The 18,466-nt window shown below is 41.4% G+C and overlaps 1 pseudogene; it reads left to right on the top strand.

Annotated features, from left to right (window-relative positions):
* The first annotated feature begins 33 nt into the window (after window positions 1-33).
* On the top strand, window positions 34-16,699 carry LOC125083673 (elongation factor 1-alpha 1-like; annotated as a pseudogene).
* The last annotated feature ends 1,767 nt before the right edge of the window (window positions 16,700-18,466 follow it).

An 18,466-nucleotide genomic window follows, 5' to 3' on the forward strand; every position in this document is an offset into this window, starting at 1 on the left:
GGATGTGAAGGGCACCTACTTCCCAGGGCCGCGATGCCTTTGAGTGAGTTGATGCACGTAAACCGCTGAGAACGATGCTTTCTCATAGGCGCGACACAAGCTTCTGTTGTTGTATGAGCCCGGCCTGCCCCACGTGTAGTTGCCAAGGGCAGGCTAATACTTTGGCTCAAACGGATATTCTTTAAATGTTTGCTCAGATTTCATTTAGAGGACCAGCTGAGAACTTGGAAAGCCGTTTAGTAACCGTCTGGGAGCATGAGCGTGTCCTGGAGGAGAAGAGGCTTATGGTACATTCATTCCCTTCCCCCTCCTCCCACCCCCTCAACAGGCACACAGGGTTCACCTTTCCCTCCAGCCAATGACGACTTTTCCCGGCAGGCAGGCGGCAGGCGTAGTACCAAATACATTTTCTCCAGCTCCACTCCTTAGAAACGGAGCCCCCTGCAATTGTCGCCCCTGAATAGTATGCTTGTCCCGTTAAAAGGGCCTGTAGGTGAAATGTTTGTCTTTAAAGTGCTTTAATGCTAATGGATAAAACTTAGCGTTTACTGTGTATCTGGCCCAACGCTAAGGCTCTTATATGCCTCTCCTAAAACTCGTACTCTGTGAGGCACGTACTATTGTGAACCACAACTTCAGGGATTCACGCAAAGTTTATGTAACTAGGCCCAGGTCAAACAGTAATATTGATAAAATTTGGATCCAGACTATAGGAAAGCTGAGCCCATACTTAGTCCAGCTTCTGGTTCTCTCCCACCACGCGGATTAAAGTGCCAATAGTATTATTCGGTTGATGTACCATGTAGCCTATATAAACTGAGAATAGAGTCCCTGTTCCACCTTCTCCGGAGACCTTGGTATTTCTCAGATATTACCTCCCATTCCCCCATCAAAGATAAAGATGATTTTTGAACATGTCTATTCTGTGATACTTGGGTTCTAACATTTTCTATTCTTGGACTTCTGAGTTGTTTTCCAGGACGATTCCCTACTTCACCAGTCCCTCCTGTTATCAACAACATGTCCCAGTTTGGGAATGAGAAAACATGGACCCCCAAAGTAATATGCCAAGCCAAAGACCAGGGCAATACCACCAGTTGACTTTAACTTTTAGCATTTCCTCTTGCAAGTGCCATAATTTTTCCCTAATGGCCAGGGATGAGTGAAGGGCCAGCTTGTTGACAATTAGTATGAGGAAATTAGTCTCATTGCATTCTGCCTCAACACAGTATGCGCAGCTCTCCCAATCTGGTGGCTGCCCAGGGGCTCACTCCATTTCTTCTGAAAGGGAGAGAAAGGGCAGCTACCCTGATTTTCTCCCCCTTCAACTTTTTTTTTTTTTTTAAGCACAGGATGCTCATTTAAAAATGACAAAATCACAAGGAATGCTGATGCAGATTTAGTGTCCTTCTATTATAACTACAAATTTAAATGCACCGGAAAGATATTTTGAATTTTATACTATGTATATAAGTAGGCATTTAGAATTATAAATATTACTGTAATATTTGATGTATTAAAATTATTCTGGTACTTAGGAATAAGCTTAACCCAGGAGACAAAAGATCAGTGCACTAAGAACTATAAAGCAATATAAAGCAGTCACAGATGGAAAGATATCTGTGCTCATGGATTAAAAGAAGCAATGTTAAAATGCCCAGACTACCCAAAATGATTTACAGATTGAATGCAATCCCTATCAAAATCCCAATGTCAATTTCTAAAGAAATATAAAAAAATCTTAAAATTCATATGTAACCACAAAAGAATAATGAAAGCAATTTTCTGCAAGAAGAATAAAGCAATATACATTCTAATTTCAAACCGTATTGCAAAGCTAAAGCAATTAAAACAGTAGGGTACTGGCACTAAAAAAGACATATAGACCCAGTGGAACAAAATAGAAAACCCAGAAATAAACACACATATATGGTCAACCAATGGTCAACTGATATTTGACAAGGGCCTAAGAATACACAATGGGAAAAAGGTAATCATTTTAATATATGGTGTTGGGAAAACTGGATATCCACATGGGAAAGAATGAAATTATACCCTTTTCTTACACCAAAACCAACTCAAAATTGGGTGGCTCAGTTGGTTAAGGGTCTGACTCTTGATCTCAGCTGAGGTCATGGTCTCAGGGTCATAATAAGGAGCCCTGCACCAGGTTCCGTCCTCAGCAGGGACCCTGCTTGAGATCCTCTCTCTTCCTCTCCCTCTGCCCATTCTCATACTCCTGCGCGCTCTCTCTAAAACAAATAAATCTTTTAAAAAAATTAACTCAAGGGACGCCTGAGTGTAGGTTAATCCTCTGCCTTTGGCTCAGGTCATGATCTCAGGGTCCTGGGACTGAGCCCCGCATCGGGCTCTCTGCTCGGCGGGGAGCCTGCTTCCCCCTCTGCCTCTGCCTGCCTCTCTACCTACTTGTGATCTCTCTCTCTGTCAAATAAATAAATAAAATCTTTTTTTAAATTAAAAAATAAAAAAATTAACTCAAAATAAACTAAAGACTTAAACATAAGACCTGAAACATAAAACTCCTTGAATAAAACACAGGAAAAAAATCTTGATGTTGGCCTTGGTAATGATTTCTTGGCTATGACACTAAGAGCACAGGTGACAAATGCAAAAATAGACAAATGGGATTGCGTCAAACTAAAAAGCTTTTGCACAGCAAGGGAAATAATGAACAAAATGAAAAGGCAATCTATAGAATGGGAGAAATTATTTACAAACTATATGTCTGATAAGGGGCTGATTTACAGAATATATAAAGGAACTCATACAATTTGATTTTTAAAAACAGCAACAAGGGGTGCCTGGGTGGCTCAGTGGGTTAAAGCCTCTGCCTTCGGCTCAGGTCATGATCTCAAGGTCCCGGGATCGAACCCCACATCGGGCTCTCTACTCAGCACGGAGCCTGCTTCTCCCCACCCCACCTGCCTCTCTGCCTACTTGTGATCTCTCTCTCTGTCAAATAAATAAATAAAAATATTTTTAAAATAATAAAAAATAAAAACAGCAACAAACACAAAGAATTACCTGATTTAAAAATAAGCAAAAAAAAAAAAAATAGACTTTTCTATAAAGAAGGCATATAGAGGACCACCAGGTGCGTGAAAAGGTGCTCAATATCACTAATCATCTGGGAAATGAAAATCAAAAGTACAATGAGGAGTCACCGGGTGGCTCAGTTGGTTAAGCGACTGCCTTCAGCTCAGGTCATGACCTCAGGGCCTTGGGATTGAGCCTCACGTGGGGAGTCTTTTTCTCCCTCTCCTTCTACCCCACCGCCCTGCTCATTCTTTCTCTCTTTCTCAAATAAATAAATGAATAAAATTTTTTAAAAAATTTTAAAACCACAATGAGATATCACACTACACCTGTTAGAATGGTGTTGACAGTTAGCAGGTGTTGGGAGGCATGTGGAAAAAGAAAACCCTTGTCCCTGTCAGTGGGGATATAAGCTGGTGGAGTCACTGTCAAAAACAGTATGGAGACTCCTGAAGAATTTAAAAATAGGACTACCATATGATCCAGCAATCCCTTTTATGATCCTATAGCTAAAGGAATGGAAATCAGATATTAAAGAGCTATCGGCACTCCCATGTTCATTGCAACATTATTCACAACAGCCAAGATATGAAAGTGATCTCAATGTCCACGGGCAGATAAGGAAAATGTGATGCACTACAATACTAGTCAGACTTTAAAAAGAAGGCGATCTTGCCATCTGAGATAATGTCAGAGAAACTGGAGGATAAACACGACACAAAAGGACAAATACTACATATCACTTACATGAGACATCTGAAATCTTCAAAACCATAAAAGCAGAAAGTAGAATGGTTGTTGGCAGGATCTGGGAGAAGGTGCCACGGGGTTGTATTAGTGAAAGAGTCCAAAACTTTGGTTATACAAGAAAAAAGAATATTCTGTAACTTAGGTTCTCCAAAACATTTAATGTGGTATATATTGAAGATTTGATTAACCAGAAATCTTGAAGATTTGGTTAACCAGAGATCTTGACCCATTTTCAAGTACGGTTTTATGAGAAGCAACAGAAAAGAAAAAATAAGTTGAAATCCAGTCCTATTTCAAAAAAGTAACATCACTGTATGCCTTGGGCCAGCTTAATCATCTTTACCTTCTTATTTTATATCGCTGTATAATAAGGCTTTACCTTGAGCTCACAGAAGATTGTTAATTTTGAAAGATATGTCACAGACAGGCCTTGTGTGTCTAAAGACAACTCAAAAAAGTGAAGAAATGGGAATGTTTTCAATGACAGTCGAACCAAGTCATATTTTCAGCTGTCAGTCAACACTCTCCTCAGCCCATCATCTTCCCCCTGAGGAAAGTACACCGTCATTTCTTGGCCTGACTGCTCAGCCCATGGCCCCAACCCAAGTCACATTTCAAATTCACATTGTTTTTTAAGGCTTTACCGCTGAACCTGCTGGTGTTTCTAAACCCCCTTGCTCATGCTGTCACCCACTTTTTCAGAGACTCAGTGGGTCATCTCACAGCTCTGTTGGCTGTGTGCCTTGCCAAATGAAACACAGTGTACAAAATACGTACATTATTAGGTCAGGCATTTGGGGAGCTCTTTTAATCCACTAATTTCCAAATCATTTTTCTAATTTTGATTGAGTATGTTTTCTTGGAGGAGAGGGAGCTCAAATTTGGGTTCCACTTCATAAGAAAAAAAAAAAGAGCAAAGTTTGCCTAAATGAAATGTTTCCTTACTTTCACCTCTGCCTACCCTCCCCTGCAATAAATAAATAAATAAATAAATAAATAAACAAATAAACAAACAAACATGGCATGTTTGTGGGAAATGTTCTCTTTACCATAGTACTTTTTCAGGAAAGAAATGCTTAATATAATTTTTAACTTTAAAAAAAGAGGGGCACCTGGGTGGCTCCGTGGGTTAAGCCTCTGCCTTAGGCTCAGGTCATGATCTTAGGGGTCCTAGGATCGAGCCCCACATCAGGCTCTCTGCTCAGCAGGGAGCCTGCTTCCCCCTCTCTCTCTGCCTGCCTCTCTGCCTACTGTGATCTCTGTCTGTCAAATAAATAAATAAATAAATCTTTAAAAAACAAGCAAATGAACACACAATTATTTAAAAAAAAAAAAAGACCAACAACAAAATCTTCCCTACACCTTCACTTATCAAAGTACTTAGCTTTTCTCCTGACATTGCTAGAAAGTGTCCGGGTACCTGGGTGGCTCAGTCAGTTAAGCATCTGCCCTTGGCTCAGATCATGATCCCGGGGTCCTGGGATCGAGTCCTGCATCAGCCCCTGCTCAGCGGGGAGCCTGCCTCTCCCCCTCTCTCTCTTCCTGCTGCCCCCACCCCCGCACTTGTGCTCTCTCTCTGTCAGATGAATAAATAAAATCTTTAAAAAAAGAAAAGAACGTGTCTCCAGCAGCCTATGGTGGGACATTCATGTTAAATGTCAGTAATATTGGAGGTAACAGCTTTATGGTCTTCCTCCACAAGTGCAAAATCCAGAACACACACGTGGAAGGATTTTAGATTTAGTCAAAGGAGCGAAGGCCATGGTCTGGAGAGGGTGCAGGAGAATGAAGCGGTGTCTGAAGGGGTCTTCAGGGGGCAAGGCACGAAACAAAAGTCAGTAGGAATGCCTGGCATTGAGAGGTACACAAGCCAGGCCTGCTCTGCACAGAGCAGTTTTCACGCTGGATGTGAAAGCGCAGAATGTGACAGGCCTGAATGGATTCAGAGGGGGCCGGGGCACTGGCTGGGTCAAGCTCAGAGGGCATGGCGCAGGGGCTGATGAAGGTTGAAGAAAGGAGTGTCAGGAGATAGAATCCGTAGGGTCTGGTGACTGACTGAAGATTTGAGGGGAAGTTAGTGGGGCAAGTGTCAACAGTGGATCCCGGGTTTCTCTTCAATAAACATTCTGGACCGATTTGCCTTTGTTCTGGTCATACCCCTGTGTCGCATCTCTTCCGCTCCTAAATCAGAAAGCTTATATGACAATTCAATGTATTAGTATTTTTTTCTCTCCACATATCTTATCTTTGCAAATCTTCATAGCAAGATGATGATCTTCTGAAGAACTGAGGTGATCTCTTTTATTTCTCCAAAGAGTCTCCCTCTTCAGGGTTTCCACCAAAGGGAAGAAAGTGGTAGGCATAAAAACGCCTGCGCAGATCCACCACCCGAATGATCTGGCCACCCAAGGACTGTTGAAGGTTGGGGGTTATGACATCACCAGTCCACACTTCCTGGTAAGAAGGTCAATATGCCAGTATCATTTCCAAGTCCACACCCTCTGTGATCATCTCGCCCGTGTTGTTAGGGCTCTGTCGATTCATGTTGGGGAGAATGCCCTCATTAGAACAAGAAGGGGTTGCATAGATTTGGTACAAGGAGCAAAGCCCGTAGGCACTAGACTACATCCAGTGGTTAGGCAGCCCCCCATTGCCTCAAGGTCAAATCGGAATTGTTCCCTTTATCTAAACTTCACTGGACTTTCCTTTTACAAAGGCACATGACAGGCAGGTAAAGAGCATGTGGGAGGGAGGCTGAGGGGATTCCAAAGGAGCCCATATTCAGGGAGAAAGTGATCATTTGCAACGGAGAACCTAGTAGGAAGTCAAACCCCCAAGGGGTTTGAGGAAGATCTTACACTTGAGAATGTATCACCAATCAAGATATAATGCTTAGTTATTAGATAATATCTATTTTTTTCAAATTGCCCATAGTTTTTAAAAAATCAACTTCCTGCCAATAAGAACAGCAGCTGTTTGTTCTGCCAAAAAGAAAAAAAAAATCCTCACGTGCAATTAAAATTACAAGATAATTGAGAGCTATCAGGTGATACCTCCTACAATAAATCATGAACTTTCACCCTCCAGTTACTGAGACCTTAGGAGAATAGAATATGCAGGAAATATCTTGGGATTTAGTTCCCACATTGAATAAAGAAGTCCACAACTGAACTTAATACTAAACACATAGTTACTAAGAAAATTTTAAATAACCATGTTAATCAGCTGCTCCCCTGTATTATTGCAAATGGAACAAGTCACTTAAGCAATGAAAGAATCATTACATACAGTGCTATCATTAAACGACTCCTACTAAGGAATTCCCAAGGGGTTAACCTTTGCAATGATCAGTTATTTACAAGTCCTTTTTTTTTTTTTTCTTCTTTCCCCAAAGTGTTCAGAATCCAGAAGGCAGGGCCTTTGGGAGCAAGGACAACACTTCATCTTCCATCAATAATATGGGTGGTTGACATTAGAGAGCAGTCAGGTTGGCAAACCTTCTCCGGCTGTTAATGATTCAGTGATTAAGACATGACCAAGTTCCTGCATGCAGAAAGGAGGGCTGTGGTTGGCCAGTGAGGAAGGGCAGCTTCAGGCCTGGGAATCAGTGCTGTTAAACTTGACTCCAGCTGGAAGCCCACAGTGGCAAGCCCTGGATAAGTGTCACGGGCAACATACAAGCACCAGGAACTCTTTCTCTGACCACCTCACCTCCACTCACCTGGGTGCTGAGAGGTACCTTTCACACTGCCGCCATAGGATCTTTCGGAAAACACACATCTTTTTTTTTTTTTTTAATTTCTTTTCAGTGTAACAGTATTCATTGTTTTTGTACCACACCCAGTGCTCCATGCAATACATGCCCTCCCCAATACCCACCACCTGGTTCCCCCAACCTCCCACCCCCCGCCCCTTCAAAACCCTCAGGTTGTTTTTCAGGGTCCATAGTCTCTCGTGGTTCGCCTCCCCTTCCAATTTCCCTCAGCTCCCTTCTCCTCTCCATCTCCCCATGCCCTCCATGTTATTTGTTATGCTCCACAAATCAGTGAAACCATATGATAATTGACTCTCTCTGCTTGACTTATTTCACTCAGCATAATCTCTTCCAGTCCCGTCCATGTTGCTACAAAAGTTGGGTATTCATCCTTTCTGATGGAGGCATAATACTCCATAGTGTATATGGACCACATCTTCCTTATCCATTCGTCCGTTGAAGGGCATCTTGGTTCTTTCCACAGTTTGGCGACCATGGCCATTGCTGCTATAAACATTGGGGTACAGATGGCCCTTCTTTTCACTACATCTGTATCTTTGGGGTAAATACCCAGTAGTGCAATTGCAGGGTCATAGGGAAGCTCTATTTTTAATTTCTTAAGGAATCTCCATACAGCTATATGTAGAAGAATGAAACTCGACCATTCTCTTACACCATACACAAAGATAAACTCAAAATGGATAAAAGACCTCCACGTGAGGCAGGAATCCATCAGAATCCTAGAGGGGAACATAGGCGGTAACCTCTTCGCTATCAGCCACAGCAACTTCTTTCAAGATATGTCTCCAAAGGCAAAGGAAACAAAAGCGAAAATGAACTTTTGGGACTTCATCAAGATCAAAAGCTTCTGCACAGCAAAGGAAACAGTCAAGAAAACAAAGAGGCAACCCACGGAATGGGAGAAGATATTTGCAAATGACGGTACAGACAAAAGGCTGATATCCAGGATCTATAAAGAACTCCTCAAACTCAACACACACATAATAGATAATCATATCAAAAAATGGGCAGAAGATATGAACAGACATTTCTCCAATGAAGACATATGAATGGCTATCAGACACATGAAAAAATGTTCATCATCACTAGCCATCAGGGAGATGCAAATTAAAACCACATTGAGATACCACCTTATACCAGTTAGAATGGCCAAAATTAGCAAGACAGGAAACAACATGTGTTGGAGAGGATGTGGAGAAAGGGGAACCCTCTTACACTGTTGGTGGGAATGCAAGTTGGTGCAGCCACTTTGGAAAACACACATCTGATTCAGTTTCTCCCCAGTTTAAATAATTCAATGGCTCCCCTTTGCCCTCAGGGTACATTGCTAACTCCCCAGCAGGGGTCTATAAGGCCCTTCCTTCTGCAGCATGCCCCCAATCCCCACCCCATCCCTCTTGCCCCTCCTCAGTGTTACTCCATGGTGTTTGAGGTCCCTGAACTCCACATGCATTTCCCCTCCTGCCCTTTCCACTCTCCCTGGAACACACCCCACTCCCCTGCCCTAGCCTACTTCTATTTGCCCCCCATCCTTTTTTTTTTAATTATGAAATATTTCATGGGATTGCATGAAACACTCATGGAGAATTACAAAGATTATTTTATAAGGGGTGCCCACGTGGCTCCGTCAGTTAAGTGTCTGACTTTTGATCTCAGCTCAGGTCTTGATATCAGGGTCATGAGTTCCAGTTCATGCTGGGCATGGAGCTGACTTAAAAAAAAAAAAAAAGAATTATTTCACAAGCATCACAGAAGCCCACATCCAGAATCTTCTTCCATGCCTCTCTAGAAGCACAACCCCTCTCCTCCCCACTTTTCCTTGGCTTCCTTTCTGGCTTTACCATCTTTGGATGCATTCCCCAAACAGCAGTCTGTTTCTGCCCACTTCCTGAATGTCCTGTGAGTGCCTTGCCTTTCCTCCCCTCAAAACGTATTTAAGAGATTCATCCAAGTCCTAGAGTGTAGTTGTTGCTCACTTATTTTCATCACTGAAACTATTCTACTGTACAGCTAAACCACTGTCTATCTGTTCTGCTAGGAGGGCATGATGGTTTCCTTTGTGGGTAGCTATTTCAAAGAACAGCGGTGGGAACATCTTACACACACAGACCAATGCATATATGTACACGTGCAAAGAGTGGCATGCTCTTTCCCAGGGTATGCAAACCCTGAACTATTCTACATGATGCCAAACTGTTCCTCAAAGTGCTGGTACCAGTAGGCATTTCTCCAATGGTATATGTCAGTTTGCTTCCCTCTGTTCATGTCTCAGTTTTGATGACTGCCAGACAGAAAGCCTACCCTGAACTTGAAAGTCTGGATCAGGTGCACCTCCTTTGGACTCTTTCAGCAACCTATGCTTACTCCATAATCCCGTGAACTATCCCTTGATGCGTGTGCAAGACAGAAATGCAATGATACTGCTCAGATCCCTAGCTGCAGGCCCTCTGGGTCCATTGCTTTATTAGCACTGAGGTCACGTGTCCCCCAGGCTGTTCCCCATCAATGATGGAGCACAGCGAAGTGAAGAACAAATTCAGGTTCATTTCTATTACACCCAGGACTCCTCTGATGGGTGAGTTGGGCTCAAGGACTTCCCAGTGATTGACCAAACCTTTCTTGGAATTCTCCTGCGGTGTGAGACTCTCTTTCCCCTCCCCATCTCCAGGATAGATGTCAGACCTGTGATGCACTCCTCTCCCCATCTTCCCTGCTTCCCTCCTTTTTTCCTTCATGGATATTTCCCCCAAGAAATCTCTTACACGTCTGATCTTGTCTTGGTGTCTGCTTCTTAGAGAGCCAGAACTAACAAAGTGACCTTACTTACTTACTTACTTACTTTGTGACCTTAGCAATGAGTACATAAATTCTCAGAAAAGAAACCCTTAGGCCCCCAGCGCCAAACAGTGGGATAGATACATGATAGACTGGTGTCATCTTGAAGGCAGAAGAAAACTGCTTGCCCCAACTCTGATACCCCACTTCTTTCCATAGCCTAGCCACAGGGTCCACTTCTTACTAAAAAAATGGCCAGAGAGGGGGCCTATAGTAAGTAGCCTCTAAGAGGGTCTTCTATGATCCCTACCTGTTGGCATTACACTTTATATAATTCCCTGTCCTCCAGTATGAGCCAGATTTAAAGACCTCTAAGGAATTGAATACAGCAGAAGTGATAGGATATAACTTCTGAGTTGACATTATAAAAAGATGGGGCTTCCATTTTGTAGTCTCAGTGGTAGAGTGAAGACACGAGGTTGAGAGTCAGAAGACCTAAGTAATCTTTGTCTTGAGGGTCCTCGCCAAGTCATTTTAATTTCTTTATGTTTTAGGTTCTTTATCTATTAAATGTGTTAGGCAATTGTTAATGACTATGATTGCTTTGTGTAGGAAATAAAAGCCTAATAAAATTAACAAGTGTTGGGATGCCTGGGTGGCTCAGTTGGTTAAGCAGCTGCCTTCGGCTCAGGTCATGATCCCAGCGTCCTGGGATCGAGTCCCACATCGGGCTCCTTGCTTGGCAGCGAGCCTGCTTCTCCCTCTGCCTCTGCCTGCCACTCTGTCTGCCTGTGCTCACTCTCGCTTCTCTCTCTATGACAAATAAATAAATAAAATCTTTAAAAAAAAAATTAACAAGTGTTGGTCTACGTATCTTTTTTGTATCAATGCATTTAATGCTCACAGCAGTCCTGGGGTGAATCCTCTTATTATCCTCATTTCATACAATGGAATACTACTCAACAATACAAAGTCAACTATAGACATGTTCAGCAACACGGATGAACATTAATCATGCTAAGTGAAAGAAGTCAGATCCCCCCACCACACACACACTCAAAAACATACTGAATGATTCCATCCCATGAAATTCTAGAAAATTCAAACTACAGTGACACAAATCAGTGGTTGCTTGAGGTAGAAGTGAAGAAGAGGGATTATAAAGGAACGTGTGGAAACACTTAGAGATGATGGATATCTTTATTATCTTGATCAGAGCAATAATTTCATGGTTGCATACAATGTCAAAACTTATCAAATTATATACTTGAAGTATGTGCAATTTATTAGGTATCAATTATAGCCTAACAAAGCTGTAAAAAATATAAATCACATCATTATTATACTCAGAAAAATCATTTTCGGTCATTGTTCTATTGCTCTAATATACCTCTACTCACATCTTTTCCTCTTTTCCCTTCCCCAAATTCCTGAATAAGAGGTCAAACCACACTCACCTCTGGGATTCATATCAATTAAGAAAAAAATGTCCATGTGGAAAGAATTTTAAGTTCTGCAGGAGATGCAAAGATGGATAAGAAATAGTCCATGTCTTTAAGAAGTTATAATCTACATAGGCAGAGATGATATGTTTATTTTCTAATTTTTTTATATAAGTATGTTTAAAACTAAATCATCTAACAGGATTTAAGTATCAATTCTAAGAAATAGAAAGTATATAAAAGGAGAGTGATTAGCTCTCTAACAAAGAGTACAAGCAAAAATTTCCAAAGCCACATGACTTTGGGCTGGGATGGCTTGGGAATGTTTCATGTAGGATGTGGGATTTGAGTTGGAATGTGAAGAATGGATAACATTTAGATAGACGGGAGCAGAAAAGAGGATAAACATAAGATGTTTTGGTGGGGTCAGGGGATGGTTACATTGAGTGTATAAATTTGACAGGAGGAAAGGTGTCTGTAGAAGACTTACAGGAACTTAACTCTATAAAAGTGGGACCAGAGTTCAAGGGCCTTGAGTACCAGGTAGAGAGTCTAAACTCTTGGCCTTTATTTCATTTCAACAATAAGAAGGTAGGGAGGCTTTCACTGTTGGAATATATATGAGTTGGAATATATATAAAGAATATATGAGCATATATGAGGAATGTAGAAAGGAGATGACTTTGCTGAATGGACAAATCCCTCCCAATCCTGAGACACTGGTCACAGAATGATGGGCTTTGAAAGCATCATGAGAGGTAGGACTGGAAATTTGTCCCATAGTATCTTGGGCTCTTCTTGGAGGTGGTGCCTGACTTCCATGCTACAATCAACAGAGACAGATTTTCCACTATTCTACCATGTGAAGCCAGCAAATGGAAAATGATCCCATGTGCAACCATCAGACTCTCTCTCATGCTTTTGAGTCCTGAGTGAATGACTCAGTGACATGAGGAACAGCGAGTGGTCATTCATCATGCTCACCAGACCCTTCCTTCTCAATGGCTATGGTTATGCTTCCTGCTAACCAGCCCTTGAGAATACTCTTGGTTCTGGCCAGTACTCTGGACTCTGGTCAATTCTGAGATTCCCCCAAATATCATTCCAATTAATTTCATTTTTGCCTAAGATTTTAGGGTCTGTTTATATTGCTTAAAGCCAACAACCTGGACTGATTAGAACTCGTTAGATCTTAGTGCTTCAGTTCCCTGCATAAACCTGTTGGCCTTGGTTCAGCCCCCTTGGATCCATATGGAACAAGTTTGTCCCCTCTTCCACATGAACTCTTCCTATGTCTCCTGACTTAACCTAACCCTTTCTTTCCCTAGGCTAAGTGCCCCTTGTTTCTTTGGGCACTTGTCATTTCATGTAGCTGAGATTACTTTACCAACCTGGACAGTTTTTCCAAGGGCACTCAGCTGTTCACATTCAGACCTTGGTGACTCGATAAACATTTGTTGAATGATGGTTACAATACCTCTTGTGGGAAACAGTCATTCATTTTTGTTTTTCCATGCAAAGGCTATGTCACAGTTAAGGTCCCCAGCTACTTAAATACAAGTCAAAATAACAGTGACTTAAATAAGATGGTTTATTACATGGAAAGTTCTAAATGTAGGTAGGGCTGGGGATCCAGGCCCTATCCAGCTTGTTGCTATCCATTTGTATCCATTTATAACATATGGCTTCCATCTTGTGTTCTAGCATGGCCATTCCTGCTTCTAGAATCATGTTCACATGCCAGGAGAAAAGGAGAAGAGAAGTCTTACAGCATTCCTTTTAAGAAGTGTTACAGAAGTTTTACCCATCACCTCTACCTATTTTCCATGAATTGGAACTTAATCCTATAGCTTTGCCTTTCCTTCCAAGAAGGACTGGGAAATATAGGTTCAGCTGGGAGAGGATGGTGAACTACTAGTTTCTACTATAGACCATATAACACAATTTGGGTATCTTCCAATAAAATATTCCAATACGATGATGTTACACAAGTCACAAGTAGTTTATTGGCTCTAACTTTCTTATATTCAATGTTGAATATTTTGCAAGTGATGATCAGGCTAGAGTTACATTAAGAATTGAGTTTTAGGTAAATTCAATTTCATGGATTTACCAGGGCATATGCCTTGGACTAGCCCCTATACTTAATCCCAAGAAGTCAGGTCTACAACTGAAAAGTTCTTCTGAGACAACCAAGCAGCTAATTCTTTTGAAAACAAAATCTACAAGTTTGTTCCACACAATGAGTTTAGTATATTTCATACATATTAGATAGTATTCTTTTGATTACAAATAATAGAAACTGACTCTAGTCTGTTTATATGGGAGGGATGAATTATTAGAAGTGTGCCAGACGCATCCCAGGTCTCAAGGCAATGCATAGCTGACTAGGCCTTTGGAACAGACTAAAACCAGGATGCTTTCCAACTTTTGTTCCTGTCCTGACCATCAGCTTAATTCTTCCTTCTCCAAAAGGACCCTTTTTCTCTGTTCTCTAGGCTACGCAGTAGACAGTGGCTATTCCTACCTTTTTGGTCTACATAGAATCCCTCTAGCCACCCAAACATAGTCTGAGTCTCTCCCTCAACTGGCACATTTATTAGCCTTGGTTAGGTTAGCAGTCCACGTTGGCCAATCAGCAAAGTCTAAAGACTAGGTCAAATCATATCATTATGAAAGCAAGCAGCTACCGCTGAGCCCTGCAGATCTGGGGGGTTGCAGGTAAAGAGAAATAGCGTGCAGCAAAGGAGATTCTAAACAGGCATCTCAGTAGGCATATCCTCCACCCATGCATACGTGGAGGGTTGTCATAAGCGGAAGAAAGTTTAAAATGTGTCTATAAGACTTATGAAACTCAGAGTAGAAACAGGATGCAGTGAAGTTGGGGGAGAAACTATGTCTTATGTGCAGAGGATCACCTACAGTTACTTGTTTTAATTACTACTCAAGTTGTTAACGTTGTCATGCTTTTTAAAATACCTTATTCTCTTAGAGCAATTTTAAGTTCACAGCAAAAGTGAGCAGAAGGTACAGAGATTTCCCATAAGCCCATCTCCTGTCCCCACATTTGCATGGCTTCCACCACTATCCACATCACATGCCATAGTACGTTTGTTACCATTGATAAAATCACATTGACACATCATCAGCCAAAGTCCATAGTCTACATAGACATAGCTCACTCCTGATGTTGTTAGTTCTGTGGGTTTGGACAAATGTATAATGACATGTATCTACTATCATGTATCATACAGACTATCCTCCCTTCCCTAAAAATCCTCTGTGCTCCACTTATTCATCCTTCCCTCCTCCCTAACCCCTGTCAATCATTGGTTGTTTTAGAGTCTCCATGAATTTTCCTTTCCAGAATGTCATATAACTGGAAAAATACAATAGGTAGTTTTTGTAGATACAACACAAAAAGCACAATCCATGAAAGAAAGAACAACCTGATTTAAAAATAGGCCAAGGACCTTTTCACAACACGTTTGCCACCAGAACACAAGTGTTATAAAAACCACCACTGCACCTAAACCAAAATAAGGAAGGAAAAGACTCATGTCAACATCATCATCACTGGTTATGTTGATTCAGTAAAGTCTACCACTACTGGTCATGTGATCTACAAATGTGGTGGGATTGACAAAGGAACTATCAAAAAGTTTGAGTAGGAGGCTGCTGAAGTGGGAAAGGTCTCCTTCAAGTATGCCTGAGTCTTGGATAAACTGAAAGTTGAACATGAACATAGTATCACCATTGTTATTTCCCTGAGGAAATTTGAGACCAGCAAGTATTATGTGACCATCATATTGAGACTTTATCAAAAACGTGATTACAGGCGCATCTTAGGCTGACCGTGCTGTCCCAATTGCTGCTGCTGGTGTTGGTGACTTTGAAGCAGGTTATCTCCAAGAATGGGCAGACCCATGAGTATGCCCTTTTGGCTTACACACTGGATGTGAAACAACTAATTGTTGATGTTAACAAAATGGATTCCACTAAGCCATCCTATAGCCAGAAGAGATATGGGAAATCATTAAGGAAGTCAGCACCTACATTTAGAAAATTGGCTACAACCCTGACAGAGTAGCATTTATGCCAGTTGCTGGTTGAATGGTGACAACATGCTGGAGCCAAGTGCTAATGTGCCTTGGTTTGAGGAATGGAAAGTCACCCATAAAGATGGCGAGGCCAGTGGAATCATATGGCCTGAAGCTCTGCATGGCATTCTGCCATCAACTCATCCAACTGACAAGCCCTTGTGTCTGCCCCTCCAGGACATCTGAAAAATGGGTGGTATTGGTACTGCCCCTGTTGGCCTAGTGGAGAGTGGCATTCTTATACCTGGCATGGTGGTCACTTTTTCTCCAATGTTACAACTGAAGTCAAGTGTGTTGAAATGTCCCCAGGAGAAGCAAGGCTTCTCCTGGGGACTATGTGGGCTTCAATGTCAAGAACATATCTGTCAAAGATGGTCAGCATGCCAATGTGGCTCATGACCCCTTAAATGACATACCCATGGAAGCAGCTGGTTTTATGGCTCAAGTTATTATCCTGAACCATCTAAGCCATGGAGTGGTGGCTATGCACTTTGCTGGATAGTCACATAGCTCACATTGCTTGCAAGTTTGCTGAACTGAAGGAGATTGATTGTGGTTCTGGAAAAAGCTAGAAGATGACCTCACATTCTTGAAATCTGGTGATGCCACCATCACTAATATGGTTCCTGGCAAGCCTATGTGTGTTGAGAGCTTCTTTGACTATGCTCCTTGGGGGCCATTCTGTAGTTCATGACATGAGATAGACAGTTCTTGTGAGTGTCATCAAAGGAGTGGACAACAAGGCAGCTGGAGTTGGCAAGGTCACCAAGTCTGCCCAGAAAACTCAGAGGGCTAAATGAATATTTATCCTAATACCTGTCATCCCAGGCTTAATCACTGGTGGAAGAACATCAGAACTGTGTCAATTGGCCATTTAAGTTTAATAGTAAAAGACTGGCTAGTGATAACAGTGCATCATAAAAGCTTCAGAAGGAGAGAATGTTTTGTGGACTATTTGGGTGTGTGTGTGTGTGTGTGTGTGTGTGTGTGTTAAGTTATTAGTTTTTTTAAATGAGTACTTTTTAGTGGAAACAATTTGACTAAAAGTCTGTCACCGAGTTTTGAGACCCATTAAAACAAAAGTTTAATGAGAAAACTGTGTCTTCTTTTGGCCAACACTGTAACCTCATATAGTATGATTCAGGTAATTAAGAGTTGCCCATAACCAGGGTGCCTGGGTGGCTCAGTCAATTAAGCATCTGCCTTCAACTCAGGTCATGATCCCACAGTCCTGGGATCGAGCCCCTCCATCATGTTCCCTGCTCAGTGGGGAGCCTGCTTCTCCCTCTGCCTCTGCCTAGTGCTCTGCCTACTTGTGCTCTCTCTCTCTCTTTCAAGTAAATTTAAAAAAAAAAAAAAAAAAAAGAGTTGCCCATAACCTATTTCTGGTATTATCTTATGCGGAAACTCAGAATTTGGGCCAACAGGCTTTTTCCTGGTGGGAATTTTTTGTGTTTTTATTTTCACCTTGCCTAAGGGAAAGAAATCAACTGTTTAAGTACATAGTAAAAAGTTATGGGGATGCCTTGGTGCCTCAGTCAGTTTAGCATCTGCCTTTTGGCTTAGGTCATGATTCCAGGGTCCTGAGATTGAGCCCCACACCAGGCTCTCTGCTCAGCAAGGAGTCTGTTTCTCCCTCTCCCTCTACCTGCTGCTTCACTTGCTTGTACTCTTTCTCTGTTGAATAAATAAATAAATATCTTTTTAAAAAAACTATGGGGAAAGGAGGTCTGTTGGTACAACACATCATAGCTTAGAACAGATAGGCAAAGAGTTTACACCATAAGATAGATTATAAAAAGGTTAAATTCTGTAATACTAAAGTCAATGCATTGCATATAAAATTTTGCATTCTATCAATATTGAGTAAATTTATTGATACCAAAAAAAATGGGCTAAAGACTTTGACAGACACCTCACCAAAGAAGATATATACTTGTCTAAGCATATGAAATATTCTCCACATCTTGCATCATCAGGTAAATGCAAATTAAAACAACAATGAGATATTGCTAAACACTTATTAGAATGGTCAAAATCCAGAACACTGACAACACCAAGTGTTGGTGAGGATGTGGAGCAATAAGAACTCACTTAACACTGATGGGAACGCAAAACGGTACAGCCACTTTGAAAGACAGTTTGGCAATTTCTTATAAAACTGAACGCACTCTTACCATATGATCCAGCAATCATGCTCCTTGGCAGTTACCCAGCATGCAGATGTTAATGACAGCTTTACTCACAATGGCCAAAACTTGGAAGCAATCAAGATGTTCTTCAGTGGGGAGTATATAAAGAAACTATAGTCTATCCAAAAACTGGAATATTATACAGCAATGACAAAATGAGTCCTCAAATCATGAATAGACCTTGAAGGAAATTTAAATGCTAATTTTAATGCTTATTACTAAGTAAAAGAGGCCAACCTGAAAAGTTGCAATACTTTAAAACCTGGCTTCTTCCAAAGACTTCATGTTTAATTCACAAGTCTTGCCCTTATTTGTGTCTAGTAATTTTTATGTAAAAATAATATTAATCACTTTCATTTTTTTTGTCTGATTCAT

This window comes from Lutra lutra, chromosome 1 (assembly GCF_902655055.1).
Source record: "Lutra lutra chromosome 1, mLutLut1.2, whole genome shotgun sequence".
NCBI classification, from domain to species: domain Eukaryota; kingdom Metazoa; phylum Chordata; class Mammalia; order Carnivora; family Mustelidae; genus Lutra; species Lutra lutra.